We start from the raw sequence: 18,861 nt of genomic DNA, 5'->3' as shown, positions 1-18,861 counted from the left end.
CCTTGATATCATGTGATAAGAGCAGCAGTTTACCTCCGTGGTCTTCCTAAAACAACGCCAGTCTGATCATAGAAAATCATCAGCCAAATCCCTACTGAGGGACATTGTACAAACTACCTGACCAGTACCCTCCCACACTGTCAATCAAGGTCACCAAAAACGAGGCAAGCCTGAGAAGCTGTCACAGCCAAGAGGAGCCTCCGGAGACTTGAAAACTAATTGTAATGAAGCATCCTGGATAGGATCCTGGAACAGGAAAAGGATAAATAAAAACTAAGAAAATCTGAATAACACGTGGAGTTTCGTTAATAATGTACAAATATTTGTTGATTCATTGTGAGAAATATACCATGGTATTATAAGAGGTTAATAATAGAGAAAACTGAGTGTGTGGTTTATGTCAACTCTTTATACTATCTTTGTAACTTTTCTGTAAATCTAAATGTATTGTAAAATTAAACGTTTCAAAGTCTTTGTAAAAATTTGGATGTGCACTATCTCCAGAAAAACATGCAGTAGCTCCACATGTCACAGACCATCGCTCGCATGTGCTAGCAATGTGGACCTCTTTACTTTTTCTCTCCCTTAATTTCGATCTCCAGCTCCCATTCCCCACTTTCATGGCAGAAAGCTTAACTCCAGTTCAAGGAAAACTTAATCTCTTGTGGTTTTCTTTGTCAACTGAGTGCTTTTCCCTTCCTCCCTGCTCCCTAAGGTTTTAGGGAAGCTCCCGGAGGCTCTAGCAGTAGCACAGCTCGGGGTGGGGGTGAGGGAGGTGGTCCCTGCCTCCTGGTCCTTCTGGTGGGGACACACATCCAACATCCCACATGTGTCCCTCCCCCTGACACTCCAGCCTGCCCTGCAGGCCTCAGAAAGACCTCGCTGCCTTCTGCTCTTGCCGGACCCTGGCTTCTCAAAGTCTGCTAGCCATCAGGGCTTCTCTTGAGCTACTCCCAGCCCCCCAAGAAAAACATTCACCTGCTCCTTGGGGTGTTCAGACCCCCCACTCCCAGCCCCCAAAAGTGAGGCCAAGTTGCCTCCACTCCCAGACCCCCAAGCCTACCTGGGGCTTCTGTCCTTCCGACCCCACCCCCTCACCCCAACACCAGGGCTGGTCCAGGGAAGGAAGTAGGTGCAGGACCCAGGCTCCTTTCCCAGAGACTCACTCCAGTGTGCAGTGCTGTCCATCTCTTTTCCAAATTGGAGAATTTTTGTTTCCTCTACAGGAAGAAAACCTCACTCCAATTTCCTGATGCTTCCTTTGAAACCTTTTGTAATGGGCATAACCTTTGCATTCTTCAGGGGGCTCACCTTTATATCCAAAGCCCAGGCTTGGAGATTCAAAAATGTTTTCCCTCTATTCCATCTGCCAGAAGTAAATTCCAGAAGTGCCTCTAGAAACTCAGAAGCCCAGTTCTGACATTTCTTTTTCATTGCACCCTTCGCATAATAACCCTACCTAGCCGGTAATGGATATAGATCCCCCTCCCTGCTGCCTGGATGGTAGAGAAAGACCACAGTTTTAAAAATAAACAAAATTTTAAATTGTGGGGGAGGGGAAAGATTGGATGATATCAAGTGGCCACAAAAAGATTAGCACTATTGGGTATCAGAATCGAGGAAGACTAAATGGCATTGGAGGGGTCTTGTCTGGAGGCAATTTCTGGGGGTTGGGAGTTGGCCTAAAGGGGGTCTAACTGGGTGGTAGTGATCACAAAGAGTGTTGGGAATGGGGTGGGCAGGAATGGGTGGTGTGCATTTTCAGAAAGAGCTCTCTTGGGTTGGGACTCAAATATTGACCAATTCTTCTATCTCATGGAGCCAGGTCAGGGAAAGCAATATAAGAGTGTGTCTGTGCATGGGGGATGCTTCAGGCTCATCCAGGTTGTATAAGAGAAAGAGCTGCACTCAGGATTTTTCCTTCTGCCTTCTGAGCAGTGTTCTTGACAGCTGCTGTTGATCCTACCCATCCTGCAGGGTTCAGCTCAAATTTCATTCTCTTTCCTGAAGCTCCTACATTGCTTTACTCAAGAGGTCCCTTCTCAGTATCCAGCAGCATTAGTCACTTGGGGCATTTAATCATGCACTGTATTATATTAGTTACATCTTTTGTGTTTAATGTCTGGCCTACCAGATGAGGAGATCTTTGGAATCAGTACACAAACATCGGAGTGTCTCCTATTTGACTAGGACTGAACTAGAACTGAAGACATGAAGCACATGAAATGTAGAGAGCCAGCTGTGGCAGACACTGCGAGGTGTCTCCCCAACATCCTTTCTCACCTTCTTATCTGAAATCTGCATGCAGCTACAAAACAACAGCCACAGATGGTCACTGTGACATGGTGCTGGCCAATGAGATGGTAGGGGAAATTGCTGAGCAGGGCTCTCAGGAAAGGACACAGACTCTGGCACGTGCAGAACTCCTGTCCTTTGCCTTTCCCAATCCTGGAGGCGAAGAGGCCACTTTGAGACTATGAGGATGCTCTTGAGGACATGCATGTTGGTCCTGATGGCTAAGAGAGCTGCACACCTCTGGACTTCTTGCTACATAAGAAAATCAAGATCCTGATTTAGTTATGTGGCTTTAAGTTGGGTGTTCAGTGATGTTCAGTTAAATCAGCTCCTAACCGATAGCCCAGGCATGACCCTTTATCAGTGCTTCTCTAGCATTTCCACTAAAGAAACCCTGAAGATGGAGGAGGGAGAAAACACAGGTGAAAATTAGACCCTTGAGGGCCTAGGAGGGTACCAAGCAGCTGCCAAGGGACTACCATTTCTTCCATGTCGCCTGTCATTCCATAGAAATGCCTGGGAATTATTCTTTCTCCTCATCCGTGTTTGTTTTTATAGAAAAACAATGTTTTAGCCTATTTGCCAGTTAATATATTTATCCAGTCCTCCAAATTTTTAGGTGAAACTGTCATTTCAAGAAGAGATTATATATTGATCTTGTGAAGAATATTTAATATGTGCTTATGATAAAGAAAAAGAAAGAATCCAGAGGAATGCGGTTAAGTTCTAGGTTGGGCAGCCTTGAGAGCAAAGAGATGTGAAAGAGGATGTATTAGTCAGCCAAAGGGGTACCGATGCAAAATACCAGAAATAGGGTGGTTTTCACAAAGGGTATTTATTTGGGGTAGGAGCTTACAGATACCAGGCCAAAAGCATAAGTTATTTCCCTCACCAAAGTCTATTTTCACACGTTGGAGCGCAATGGCTGCCGACAGCTGCAAGGGTTCAGGCTTCCTGGGCTCCTCCCTTCCAGGGTCTTGCTTCTCTCTGGGTTCAAGGTTCTTTTCTTCCCAGGGCTTGCTTCTTCCTGGGCTCAGGGTTCCTCTTTTCCTGGGGCTGGCTTCTCTTTCCTCTGTGAGTTTACTTCCCAGGGCTCCAGCTTAAGGCTTCAGCATCAAACTCCAACATCAAAAACCCTCATCTCTGTCCTTTGCCATGCCTTTTATCTGTGAGTCCCCACTACAGGTTGGGGACTCAATGCCCTACTGGCAGAGGAGGTTTACATAATCACTTAGTCAAGTAAACCTCTGAATCCAATATAATCTAGTATGCCAGATTACAAACATAATCCAATATTTCTTTTTGGAATTCATCAATAATATTAAGCTGCTATAGAGGGCATACTATGGAAGTAGCCTGATGATAACTTGACGTGTGAGGCTTGACCTGGGCGGGAAGTCAGAACCATAGCTCTACACTTGTGTTCTAGAGTACAAAGATAACCAAGGCTTTGGGACTCGGCTAGTGTCCCAAGAAGACAAGTGTCAAAGGTGTGCAGACATGGGACCACAGGGGGGAGGTGTGGGTGGAAGTGCCGGGAAGAGTTTGCGGCTAACCCCGGGGCAGACAAGAGCATGTGGAAGGAGGAAGCAGATCTGCAGAAACCCAGGGCATCTGATGTAGCTAAGGCCATGACAAATCTGGTCCAAACGAACCCAGCTTCTTAGATTTCCTTGGTTTGGGAAAAAACACTAAGCTGCTGGCCAGAAAGATCAAAGCCAGAAGCTTACTTGGCCTGCTCTGAACACATATATACAGACAAGGGTCCTCAGGAAGAGCCGAACGGCCTAAGAGCCTCTTCACACCAATGTTTTCCCAATAGCTGGGGTCGTTCTATACATGCAAATCAAGCAAAGAGAATGGGATGGGAAGTGGGAAAGGGAATTAGGTGGAAGGACCGAACCTGGGAAAGGAACAGGGGATGTAATATGGGAGGAGCATTTCAGCTGGGTAGAGGAGGGCAAGGGGTGTGTGTGTGTGTGTGCGCGCGCGCACCTGCCTGTAGCTGAGGTAGGAATTGATGGCGATCTTGACCTGGTAGCATAGAAACTCAGCAATACAGGAAGAAGAAATAAAGGTAGACATGGCTTTGAAATAAGCTTGGATTGGGAAGTTGCAAGATTTTATTATTACGAGTACGTAATTGAGAAGGATATTCGGAGAAGCGATAATATCTCTATTTGCTGTCTTGGCTTCATATTGATCAAGGTTCCAGGCTGGTTGTTAAAAACTGCTGACTTTCTGTTCCCAGACAGTAATTCAAAGAGTTACAAATTTAAACCCGATCCCAAACTATGCAGGATCTAGAATTCTATCCTGTGAGATTCATTCATTCTGATCCTGACCAACTTTTGGGCCTTCAAGATTTCTCTTTAAAGGATAAATACTCCCAGGAGTGCCAATACCTTAAATCTTTATCACTTAACACCTGATAGAGAGGATTAATGGATTAGCTGAGTGTTAGCCCAGCATAATGATGGATAAAAAGAGAGGGATGGGAGGCACCAATCGATGCTCTGCCTACTTGGGTCTTACGTAGAGCTGGTCTTACTCTTCAGTCTAATGTAGAGCCTGAAAAAGACTTGACCCCAGCTCCTTTGCAGTTTTGTATTTTAGGGTCACTGATTACTTACTGAAATTCTTCAATTGCCATGTCCACTTTGGGCTGTTCTAGAAACTTTGACTTACTCATTTATTATAAATTAAACTAAAATATCTACCGAGCATCTACCATGTGGCAGAGCAAGTATGTGTAAGCACTGTGGATGCCATGAAGAAAACAAGCAAAACATCTTGCCCTCACAGAGCTTGCATTCTAGTGGGTTTGGCAGTAAACAAATAAGTAAAATGACTTGGGGTCAAATGATAATAAGTACACTGGAGAATACAGGACAAGGAGGAAGAAGTATGGTGCAATCGACAGTGGGAAACGTTAGGGATGGCATTTGAGCAAAGATCAGAAGGAGGTGAGGGAAGGAACTGAGTGGATATCTAGGGAGCGTGCTCTGGGAGAAGGGAGCAGCAAGGGGGAAGGCCCTGAGGCAAAAGTATGTCCTGCTATTTGAAGACCATGCAGAGGCCACTGTGGTTGGGGTGGGGGAAAAGAGTTGATACTGTCAGTGAGGTCCAGGAATCTCATCAAGGAAGGTCTAGTAGGAGCTTTGTGAACACTCTACCTGTTACTCTAAGAAGACTGTGGGTGTGGACTATACCATGTGAAGATTCTAAATGATTTCAGGTTGAAAGTAGGAGGTTATGAGGACTCGTCAGAATGTTAGGAAATAAAGCAGAAGTTTGTGAAAGCTTTGTAAAAGATGGCGGTGGCAAGAGCTTTAACTCGAGACCAGTTGCCATTGTCACTCAGAGAGAGGCTCTGGTAGGCACTTGAGGGCGACTGCATCTACTGGTGGGGACCCCTGCCCTGGCAGAGATGGCAGGGGCAGCAAGAAGACCCCTGTGCAGAGGTAAAGCGGAGGCAGCCCCGTGTCACTGCGGACTGCCCGAGAGCCGTCACGGTGTGAAGTGCAGCCACACCTCAGAGGGCTTCTTCCCTCACAAACCAAGGGTTCCTCCGCCATCTTGCCTCTCTTTCCACCCACCTTCCTGGTCCCTGGGATCAAAACAGGAGAATGGAGGCATAGAAACAAAGTCAATTCTGAGAGGCTGCCTCCTGCCTCTTTTTAAGTTCCGGGTATTTATCTCTGGCCTCAGGGTAACATCACAGACTTCATAAGGAAACCTACCTGGTAGATTGGATTTCTTTACAAAACCAGTACAGTTGACCATTGTCTTCTAGAGACCACAGGGTAGATACCATAATGGAAGAAAATGAAGCCAGAGTAAAAACTAGTTCTCTGTTCCACTGTAACACGGACTAGCCATGTGATCCTGAGCAAGCAAACAAGAGAAATGAACCTTGCCAGCTGGACCCTGCCTTCACTAACTCCTCCTGTCCAGGGAAACCCCTCTTGCTGCCTGGGCAGTGGTGGTTTCTGACATGCAGCATGTGCTTCTCAGCCTCCAGCCCTAGCTCCAGTCATCAGAAGGGGAAGAACACATCTCAAAGATAAACTGGTCAAGGGAAGCAGATTTGGTTCAAATGATAGAGCGTCCGCCTATCACATGGGAGGTACAGGGTTCAAACCCAGGGCCTCCTGACCCATGTGGTGAGCTGCCCTGCGTGCAGTGCTAACGCGCACAAGGAGTGCTGTGCCACGCAGGGGTGTCCCTTGCATAGGGTAGCCCCACATGCAAGGAGTGTGCCCCACAAGGAGAGGGGTCCCACAAGGAGAGCTGCCCCATGTGAAAAAAGTGCAGCCTGCCCAGGAGGGTGCTGCAACAAGAAGAGCTGGTGCAGCAAGATGATGCAATAAAAAGAGACACAGATTCCCAGTGCTGCTGAAAAAAATGCAAGCGGACACAGAAGAACACACAAGCAAATAGACACAGAGAGCAGACAAGGGGGGGGCGGGAAAGGGGAGAGAAATAAATAAAAAATAAATCTTTAAAAAAAAGGAAAGATAAAAACTGGTGACCCTGACATTTATGGCCAACTGATATTTGACAACTAGGCAAAGACCACTCATTTGGGAAAGAAGTCTCTTCCACAAATGGTGCTGGGAAAATGGGCTCTCCATTTGAAGAAGGAAAAAAAAGGAGGCTGTCTACCTCACACCTTGTACAAAAATAAATTCAAAATGGGTCAGAGACCTAAATATAAGAGCCAGAACTAACAAACTTCTAGAAGAAAACATAGGGAAGCTTCTTCAGGACATTGTGTTAGGCAATGGCTTCTTAGACTTTACACCAAAAGCACAAGGAACAAAATTTAAAAATGGATAAAATTTAAAAATGTTTGTGCCTCAAAGGACTTTATCATGAAAGTAAAATGGCAACCTATACAATGGAAGAAAATATTTGGAAACCACATATTCAGTACAAGTTTTATATCCAGAATATATAAACAAATCCTTCAACTTAACAACAAAAGCACAAACAACCCAGTTAAAAAATGAGCAAAAGACTTGAGTAGACATCTCTTCAAAGAAATTGTACAAATAGCCTAAAGGCACAAGAAAAGGTGCTCAACATCAGTAGCTGTTAGGGAAATGCAAATCAAAACCAAAATGAGGTATCATTTCACACCCATTTGAATGGCTGCTATTAAAAAATGGAAAATTACACATGTTGGAGAGGATGCAGAGAAATAGGAACACTCATTCATTGCTGGTGGCAATGTAAAATGGTGCAGGGACTGTGGAAGACTGGCAGTTCCTTAGAAAGTTAAGTATAGAATTACCGTAAGGGGAAGTGGACTTGGCCCAATGGATAGGGCATCCGCCTACCACATGGGAGATCCGCGGTTCAAACCCAGGGCCTCCTTGACCCGTGTGGAGCTGGCCCATGCGCAGTGCTGATGCACGCAAGGAGTGCCCTGCCACGCAGGGGTGTCCCCCGTGTAGGGGAGCCCACGCGCAAGGAGTGCGCCCCGTAAGGAGAGCCGCCCAGCGTGAAAAAAGTGCAGCCTGCCCGGGAATGGAGCCACACACATGGAGAGCTGACACAAGTTGACGCAACAAAAAAAAAAGAAACACAGATTCCAGGTGCCGCTGCTAAGGATAGAAGCAGTCACAGAAGAACACATAGCAAATGGACACAGAGAGCAGACAAATGGGGGGAGGAGGGGAGAGAAATAAATAAACAAACAAATAAATAAATAAAAGATTTACCATATGATCCAGCAATCCTACTTCTAGGTATATATCCAAAAGAATTGAAAGCAGAGATGTGAGCAGATATTTCCACACCTATTCATAGCTACATTATTAACATTTGCCAAAGGATGGCAGGTTCACCAGTGTCCGTCATCTAATGAATGGATACACAAAATATGGTATATACATACAATGGAACATTATTCAGCCATACAAAAGGAATGAAGTCTCAATATATGTGAATTTTGAAGACATCGTGTTGAAAATAAGCCAGACAAAAAAGGATCTTGCAGATATGAAATAATTAGAATAAGCAAACTCAAAGAGTTAGAATCTAGAATCTATATTCTAGTGGAGGACAAGGTGGGGATAGGGAATGGGAAGTTAAGGCTTAAAATGTACAGGATTCCTACTTGGAATGACGGAAATATTTTGGTAATAGATAGTGGTGATGGTAGCACAGTATTGTGAACATAATTATCAGCACTGAAATATGTATCTGAATGTGGTTAAAAGGGGAAATGTTAGGTTGCACATATGGTAGAAGAAGCAAAAGAAAAATCCATGAAACTACTACACAGTGAACCCTGAGTTAAGCTATGGACTATAGATAATAGTACAATTATAAAATATGTGCTTTCGCCAATTGTAACAAACATTCCACACCAATGTAAGGCATTAATAATAGGGTGGTATTTGAGAATCTGTATTTTATGCATAATTGTTCTATAAATCCACAACATCTCTAATAAAGAGAACAATTAAAGGGAAAAAAGATAAACTGACACGTTCCAATTTGAATTAGAAAACATGGAAAAACTGGGGCAATGAGGACACAACTAGGCAACTGGAGAGGAGCAGGAAACGCATGGGAGTGAGAGATGAGGCCTGGCCCTGCCTGAGTCGGGCCTGGGTACTAGTCCCTTTCACTGGCCTCTGTATAAGGAACTGCCTTTTATTGAGCTCACCTGGAGGGTTCTCTAAAAGCACCTCACAGGGCAGAAATTGGTACCAGGGGAGGGTTTCAAGCCACAGGATCTCACTAAGAAAAAGACTCAGGCTTTGGAACAGAGTTTGGAAGAGAGCAGAGAGCCCTGGTCTGCATCCTGGGATGGAATGCATGTAGCCACAGTCTGGGGTAGTGGACAGCTGATGAGGTGTCACCTGCACCTGCTCCAGGGCTGGGCCGTGGGCCCCTGGAGTCAAGGCAGGGGCCATGGGCCAAGAGCAATTTAAAGGAGATAATGAATGTGAGGCTGGCTGTCTTAGTCTACTAGGACTGCTGTGACAAATACCACGTCATTGATCGACTTAAAAGATAGACATTTATTGTGTTAGGAGCTAGAAGTCCAACATCAAGGTATGGGCTGGACTTCCTATTTACAGATGGGTTCACACCCACGGGAATGCAGATTAAGGCTTGAACATGTCTTTTGTGAGGGGCATGACTCAATTTACCACAATTGCCAAGCAGGGCCATTGGGTAAGCTGACCCCCCAGTCCTCTGTGTGTAATCTGCTTCTGTGAAACTCAACATTGTTCTTGCACACAGTCGACTTGCCAAATTGCGGCATCTGCTGAATTCCCAACCTTTCCGTGCTTCTGCAATTAAACGTAAGAATTCTGGAAAGTGCAGCGGAGATATCTGGGAATAACTGCAGGAATTAATGCCAACCTCCCACTCCTTCACTGTCCTTAAAACACTACCAACCCTGCCTCTCTCTGGACAAGCCTGGTGACCTGACGGTGCTGCGGCAGCCGTGGGGCTAAGTTTAGAACGCTGCTCAGGTCACCAGTGGGGCGACACGCAAAGTCAGATCAGGGAGGAGAGATGGCCTGGCGCCTTGCTGATGCACTCTGTTTCCAAACCAGACCCTGGGGTGGGTGTCACCCTAAAAAGATGATAATGCGTGTGGGAATCATGGGGGATGTGGGGAGCAGGGATGGCAATTTTGGACCACTGTCCCCCGTTAAAGTCTTGACTGGAACCCAAGAGCATGTACAGTTGTTCATTCCTTTCTGTGTCATTCCAAAACCCCCAAAATTCTGGAAACCAAGGTTTTTGCAGCTCACTTGGTGGCAAAAGCTGGCTTAACATGGCATAAAGCTCCATATACTTTATACCGTTTAGGGTGAGTCATAATATGTTTAGTTACAGAAATATTAAAGTGTTTAGTTATAGGATGCCACCCCAGAGCCAACTGGGGGTATTCAGCATTTTACAACATTTGAATTATGTTACCTTTCTATATCTGACAACTTTTAAATTTTCATGAACTTCAGAATTCTGAAATCCAGCTAACCCGTAAGGTTTTGGATAGGAAATTGTGGACATAAAGAATGTATGCAGGGAAGTGGATTTGTCAACAGATAGAGCGTCCGCCTACCACACGGGAGGTCCAGGGTTCAAGCCCAGGGCCTCCTGACCCATGTGATGAGCTCACTGATGTGCGCAAAGAGGGCCATGCCATGCAAGGGTGTCCGCCATGCAGGGGTGTCCCCCATGTAGGGGAGCCCCATGCACAAGGAGTGTGCCCCGTAAGAAGAGCTGCCCAGCATGAAAAAAAGTGCAGCCTGCCTGGGAGTGGCGCCTCACACACGGAGAGCTGATACAGCAAGATGACGCAACAAAAAGAGACACAGATTCCCGGTGCTGCTGACAAGAATACAAGCGGACACAGAAGAACACACAGTGAACAGACACAGAGAGCAGACAACTGGGGGGGGCGGGGAGAGAAAAAAAAAGAATGTATACAAATGGCCAAGGAGCACATGCAAAGATGCTTCACATGACTAGCCATCAAGGAAATATAAATGAAAACAAAACCACAATGAGATAGCACTTCATACCCACCAGCTAGGCTATAATAAAAAGGCAGATAGTAACAAGTGTTGACAAGGATGTGGAGAAATTGGAACCTCCACTCATTGCCTTTGGGAATGTAAAACGGTGCAACCACTTTGGAAGACAGTTTGACAGTTGATTCATCAAGTGGTTAAATATAGAATTAGCACTTGACCCACTAATTCCACCCCTAGGTTATATCCAAGGGAAATGAAAACATATGCTTACACAGAAACTTGTCTGTGAATGTTCTTAGCAGCATTATTCATAATAGACAAAAAGAGAAAAAACAATAATAAATGTCCATCAACTGATGAAGGGATAAAGAAAACATGGTAGAGCCATACAATGGAATATTATTCAGCCATAAAAAGGAATGAAGTTCTGATACATGCTAAAAATAGATGCATCTTGTGAACGTTTTGCTGAGGTAAAGAAGCCAATGACAGAAGGCCACATATTGAATGATTATGTTTATTTGAAATGTCCAAAATAGGCAAATCCATATAGACAGAAGTGGATTAGTGATTGCTAGGGGCTGGGAGAGGGAGAAACGGGGAGTGACTCCAAAAGGGTTTTTTTCAGGAGAGATGAAATGTTTTAAAATTAGATTGCAGTGATGGCTGCACAACCCTGTGAATTTACTAAAATGCCTTAAATTATAGGCTTTAAATAGGTGAATTGTGTGGTATATGAACAATGTCTCAATAAAGCTGTTTAAACATAAACTAACAACCAAATAAAAATTGGGTTGGATATATTATGACTGGTAGGCAATTTAAAACAAGGCAGTAGAGAGTCAGAGCATAAGAAACAGGCTGCTGTGGCAAGAAGGGGCCTCACGGGTAGCTCCTCCCAGTGGACAACGCTTTGGGCCACTCGCCGACAATTGTGGTTCGTGTACCTCGACGGACAGGCCTCTTAGGGCCAGCTGGGAATCTCCCATGACAGGTGCTATCCTTGATGGGCCACAGTGTGCGGTGCCGCCCCTCCCATCGCCAGAGAGGGGGTGGGGTCTTTTACCCACTTTCTTGAGGAATTAGGTTACAGTTGTTTCTGATGAGCCCTCCAACTGTATGCAGAGTGTGCTTCTGGCGGTTCCACTTACTTGTCGCCAAAGGGCCGAAGTTGCAAAATGGCAGGAGGGGGTTGTAACAAAGCCAGAGGAGAAGACATTCCTAGAGATGGTGGAATAGGAGGCTCACAGTGGCTCTTGAAATGCTTCCTGAGACTATTTCCGGATTCAATGGCTTCGTGTGACAAGCTATGGCAGAGCGGAAGCCAGGGGGATAAATAGCCCCACCCTTCTCTCCTCCCACTCTCCCATCTCCTGCCTGGGCCTCTCATTGCCGACACCTGATGGGGAGCCCCAGCTCAAGGAAGTGGTGGATGAGTCCTTCCAGGGCAGCCGCCTGAGGGACAGAGCCCCCGGGGAGAGGCGGAGAGTGGCTCTAGTGGGAAAAGGGGGGCATGCAGGACAAACGCCAAGTGGCTCCCACATTTGGAAGTAGCACATCAGTCAACAGACACTCAGCACCTCTCTGAGCTTGACGCTGTCAAGGAACCCTAAGTGGCAAGACATGGTTGGACAGGTAAGCTCCAGTCACAGGACGAGGTAATTTGAATGATAGAACAGCACACACCTTCAACTGAGCAGGAGACGCAATCAACGCCAAAGGCACTCAGGAGGAGAGATGCCCTCGCAGTGGGGTGATGGGGGGAAAGGATTTGTAGGTCAGAATTTGATTGTTTTGGTTAAAGGCCAAGACTCACAGAATAAAGAATAAGGACAGTGTGATCTTTTAAACACACCATGGAGATAAAAATATCCAAGTGGAACAAAGAGAAACTGGGCTTCTGAGCATAGCCATTAGTGGCACTGTAGGCACTTTCATAAACAAGGCATTGGATCCATCTATCACTCTGTCATTTTTAACTCACCGTACCTAAAAAAGTTACCAAACTCACTGTGTGAGGAGCGAAGGGCTGTGTTTTTATCCAGCAGGCAGCTTAGCAGGGTGCTTAAGATCAAAACTCTGGAGACTGACGGCCCACGTTGGAATGCTGGCTCTGCTATTCCCTAGTGGTGTGACCTTGGGTAAGTTATGTCATCTGTCTGTGCCTTGGTTTCCTCATCTGTAAAATGGGGATAAAAATAATACCTAGCTGCGAGTGCTGGTATGGGGACTGAAAGAGTTAATGCAAGCACAGGGCTTGGAATATGCTGGCACATTCTAGGGAAACATTATTGGCCATTATTATTATTATTACTACTACCATTATTATTATTTGAAGTGACTACTCAAATTAACCTTAGCAAACTTCTGCAATGCTTCCAAACACAGCTGAAGGTAAGGAAGTAAGGCTGAGAGGAAGAGTGGCGCCATTATCCCCTTTTCTTGTTCAGTACTGAGCATGCTGGAAAATAGACTGTTTATAAACAGGTCAGATTGCCTAGTTATGTGATGAGATTTAATTAGTCTTTACCAGCTGGAAATTTTTAAAAGCTGGATAAATTTGAGACTGGGGCCTATTTTGGATATTACCTGCAAGGCCTCAGCTGTGTTTCCCTTAGATGTGTATTTTAGAACAGAGTCCATGAGAAGTTAATAAGTTGTGTCGTGAAATAAGTTTGAGTAACCTGGGGCTAAAACAAATTAAATATATTATTTTTAAGCAGATGCGTATTTTATATGTTCAATGGAGGCATAGAGACTGCAGCATCTCCTGAATTTATTTGACTATTTAAACCTTTTTGTTCAGAGAACTGTTGAGAGACTGAGAGGGGTCTGGTTAAAATAAAAACCCAACTGATTACCTTTAGAAGTCAGTAGTGGGAAAGCCTCCTGGAGGAGCCAGGACCCGCTCTAGATCTTGAAGGGTAGGGGAGAACGACAAGGTGAAGAGTAGACCTGCAAGAGAGAGGCATAGTGAAGGCAGAGGTGGATTTGGGCGGGTAGGGGTGAGGCAGTGGAGTTCAGAGAACCTGAGAAATAAGATCTAGGAGCACAAATTGGGGCATGACTGTGGCAGGTCTTGACTGCCAGATCAAGCCTGTTAAACTCCAGCAGGTGGTGGGGGGCCAGTGCTTATGACGGGAGCAGCAAAGCGACATTAACAAAAGTGCTGACTTCGGGGAACACTGGCCTGACCAAAGTGTGCAATGTGGATGGAAGGAAGAGACGGGAGACTGGGGGAAAAGCTAACCGGCTACTTCATTGTTCGGACCAGAGCTCCCCGACTGGTGTGCCTAGACTGGATTACAAGTGTGTCAACACACTGGGTCCTCACCCTCCCCACAGCAGCCCCGCAGGATCTGGGTGGCCAGGCCTGTTTGCCCCCACCCTTGATAAGCCCAATGTAGTGAATAATGCTATTTCCTCTGTGTGCCATGACATCAGCACTAGGCTGGTTATAAAGGCCTGCTTAGGTCAACAACAAGAAGCAATACAAGAAAGAAAGGCTGGCACAGACTCCATAAGACGTGAAAGCCAGGACTTGGTGACCCTTCTTATAGAAGGGCAGAGCGGAATCCACGTTGTCAGCCAGGAGGGCTGGAATGACAGTTTTCAACGGCAGGATTGCCAGGAGGAAAAGCCAGGGTGACAGCTGGAAACCTGCCACATTGTACAGAAAGGATCCCCAAAGACTATATATAGATGAAGTCAACTTTCAGGAAGATCCCTTAAAACGTGCTATGGCTGATCTCTGACCTGGGACCCTGTGGCTGGATGATAACACCTCTTGGCTTGTTATCATCACCCCTTTGCCATACCCTGTACAGCAATATCCAGCCGCCAACATTTTCCCATGTGGAGTGAACATTAGCTGCACCTCCCTTCCTTCCTGCTCCGTGGTGCAGAGGTTCTTTGTTTTTAGAAGAGACTTAGGAAGATAACTACCAACTGCAGGATACAGCTCTGCTTTGTGCCTTTCAGCAACTCTCTCTCTACTGTTCAGCCCTTCGCAGCTCTTCACAACCTCAGAGATGCAAGGAAGGGAGTGGGTATCCTTGGCTTGCGCTATATTATCTTGACTTCTCCAGGGTCACACAGCTTGGTTGTGATGAGACTGGCACTTGAAAGCCCCTAAGAGCTCTTGCACTCATTCACTTCCTCCATTCCTTTCCCCACCTTGGTGACATCTTCTCAGAACATTTCCCTTCCTGTTTTCTCTATACCTCTCTGACATTATCTAATTGGCTTCCCCTTATATTTCTCTTTCCTGAGATGAGCAGAATGAAGAAGCAGCCAATATAAGGCAAAGGTGACACGGTAAGGAACTACAGAGAGAAGTAGGTCACACCTTGTTGGACCTCCCCAATCCAGAAACTACCCTAGAGAGAGCGTGTCCAGATTATTATCCCAGAGTCCTACTGCCTTTATGGGGACTCTCGGTTTGAAGAAACTGCCCTTACATGATATGATTTCCCTTGGATAAAGAAAGACTCATGTGCTAGTTGTTTTAAGGTTTGGTGGTGGGAAAGTTTGTCTTTGGTGACAGATGGTTGTGCTTCCTTTTATTAGCTAATGCAAACTATGTAACTCACTGTGTTACTTTTATACCTTGGAAATCACGATGTTCAGAATTAAAGTAGGTGCTTATTTGCATCAGTTTTACAATTATTCACTAGCCTTCATTATACAGCTTTTATTCTTTCACCCTTACTTTAAAGTTTCTGATTCTGTTTCTACTAAGTTTCCTCAAGTTCTTTTCTGAAGATGGCAGAAGGTGCATGGATGGATGGATGGATGGGTGGATAAATAGGTGGTTAGATGATAGATGATTGGATAGATAGGCAGAGAGAGAGAAATCAGTCGAACTAAATTGTGAGTTGGGGAGAGACAGACTCCAACAAAGTGTCTCTCCTTTCTGAACGCCCCTTTATGCCATGGACCTACCTTCTCTTTCAAGGACCCAGTGCTTTCTATTTTTATCAAAGCCTTCTAGAGAATCTGGGTTGCATAGTAATGAAGAATATGGCTCTGAGGAAAAGATGCTCCACATCACTAGCCATTAGAGAAATGCAACTTAAAATAACATTGCAATACTGCTTTATACCTATTACATGGTTATTACATAAAAAACAGAAAATAACAAGTCTTGGCAAGAATACAGAGAAAGAGGAACTTTAGTACATTGTTGGTGGGAATGTCAAAGGGCATAGCCACCACAGAAAACAGTTTTGCATTTCATCAGAAAACTAAACATATAATTTACATATGACCCAGCAATTCCACTTCTGGGTATGTACCCAAAAGAATTAGAAGCAGGATCCTGGAGAGATATTTGTATGCAAACGTTTATTGCAGCATTATTCACAATATTAAAAGGTGGAAGCAACCCAAGAGTCCATCAACATATGAATGGGCAAACAAAATGTGATATATACATACAATGGAATATTTTTCATCCATGAAAAGAAACGAAGTGCTGGTACATGCTACAACATAGATGAACTTTAAAGATATCATGTTCAGTGAAATAAGCCAGACATTTCACTGAACATAAATATTGTATGCTTTCTCCTACACAAAATTAAAAACTTAGAATAAGCAAATTTACAGGGACAGAAGGCAGAATAATGGTTACCACAGACAGAGAGAGGGGGAATGGGGAGTTACTGCTTATTGGTATGAATTTTGGTTTGGTATACTGAAAATAGTATGGAAATAGAAAATGGTGAAAGTTGCACAGTATTGTCAACGTACTTAATATTGCAGAATTGTCCACTTTAGAATGGTTAAAATGATTTTATATTATGTCTATTTTACCACAATTAAAAATAAATCAAATTTTTAAAAAGTCAATATGGCTTTGGAGTCAGAGTCAGGTTCAAATCCCGACGGAACCAACTGAGCTAGTTATTATCTGTGTAAACATGAGAAACTTACACTTTCCTTCAGATGTCAAATGAGGAGAGCAGCAGTTCCTCCCTCATACATACATACATTCATATCTGAGGTTTCAATTAGATGATATATTTAAAGTATTGAGGATGGTCTGTTGGCCTGTAGTAAAGGCTCAATAACTGTTGGCTCTTAGAGTTATGCAGTCACATGCCTCTCCTTCCCTCCTCTTTGATGGTACTCTATTCAGATACTCATCATCTTATGTCTGGACTATTGCAGGAGCCTTCTAAAATTCTTGTCTTAGAACTAAGAATCTTATGGCTGAAGGAATTATCCAACCTAATACCCCCATTTTACAAATATAAACCAGAGAGTCTTGACAAGAAAAATGTTGTGCCTAAGGTGACCTAGTTGTCCGACATGGATTTCTGCAGACGGGGGCCTGGCCGTGTCGCAGTATAGCTGGTGAGCCAATGGGTGCCTTAAGTCTTTACTCATCTGGGAGAACTGCAGCTGAACCCACTACTGGGGTATTTCTGACAAACAGGTGGGTGTCCTGTTGGAAGAGCCTATCTGTGCGGCATCTGGGGTGAGAATTCATCCACAGGGGAGAGACACCCAGTCTGATGAACTTTGCCCAGGACCAAAACCATCGGCAGAGAGGGAAGAATTCCAAAAAGAGCATGGACTTCAGTCCAGCTTTCTGGATGTGAGTGTGGATCCCAAGGAGAGAGCCAACCATACATGAAAACAGAAAGAACTGGATGCCCAATCTGTCATGCATTAGGGTCTCAGCAACACATGGCTATGAGAACCCCATTCCTCCACATTCTCCTGCAGTCCACGGCCTGGCATTGGCCTCTCAAAGGCTTGGGCCAGTCACCAAGGGCTGCGCAGAGGTCTGGGAGGGACCATGGCAGTAGGCAGCTGCATGGGGCCTGCTGGGCCTAGTGGGAGAGGACACACGGCTGTGCTATCTCTAGAACTCCTCCAGGTACTTGGGCAGAGGGCTGTTGGGAAAGCACTTGCCATCCTGTACTGTAGGGGTAAGTTAGGGAACCAGGGAAACTTGAATATTCATCATAATGTGACCTCATTTGTCTCCGAAGGTGCCTGAGGTTAGGGAAACCTAGGGAGGATCACGTGGAGTAGATCTAAGGCTGCCTACCTGTAAGGGAAAGGCTCTTCTCTAGACCTTCTCCACTTCCATGCCTCCACAACCTCTTCTCCTTGCACAGAGGCCCACAATCCTTTACATGCAAATTGGATTGAGCTGCTCCTTCTCAAAAGCTCCTTCTCCTCGCCCTTTAGAACTGTCTTCAGACTCTTTAGGGTGACACTGAAGATCCCCTTGTTAATGCCCCAAACATCAGAATCTCCTGGGAGCATTTATTTAAGCTCCACATTCTGGGTCTGCTCCAGGCACTGTGTCCGAGGGTGCTGCGTGGGCTTCACTTGATAGCCGTGCCTGGTGTAGCATTTGGGCAGGAATGCCCCTGGAATGCCGTGACTCCAGCAGGTGCAGCAGTGAGGCAGGCCAGCCCTCAGCCACTCAGGCGGACGGGTTCTGGTGGAGCAGAGCAGGTGGGCAACCACTGACCTGTACATAGCCTTTCGCAAAACCTGTGCTCTCCCCAGGGCCTTTGCTCAGGACTGCCTAAGGTGAGCACCCCTCCGTCACCAACTCCTGCAAACTGTTTCATCACTCTACTCAGAATCATTTTTCCTAACAATCTAATGAGACATTTAAATGACCATCCTCCCCACTAGTGCCTGGAGAGCTGGGACTCAGCCATTTGATCTTATACTTATCCTTCACTGTGTCTGGTACAGTGCTTTACGGATTTAGTAAATGTTCAAGAAATGAACTGCAAAATGATTGTTATTTATTTTATCGAAGTATATCATTCATACATGAGCACACATAAAAATTAGTGTATAGTAAAAGTTGTGAACTCACAAACCAAGCATGCACAACACCACACAGGGGTCCCATACATTGCCACCCCGCTAACACCCTGCATGGCTATGAAACATTTGCCATGAACTATGAAAGAACATCATCAAAATATCATAATTACAGTCCATATCCTACATTTTGTTTATTTTCCCCCTGAATCACCCTATTATTACTTTTTAAATATATTTTTATTAT

The sequence above is a fragment of the Dasypus novemcinctus genome, chromosome 2, assembly GCF_030445035.2.
Source record: "Dasypus novemcinctus isolate mDasNov1 chromosome 2, mDasNov1.1.hap2, whole genome shotgun sequence".
Classification (NCBI taxonomy): domain Eukaryota; kingdom Metazoa; phylum Chordata; class Mammalia; order Cingulata; family Dasypodidae; genus Dasypus; species Dasypus novemcinctus.
This window is presented reverse-complemented; position numbering follows the sequence as displayed.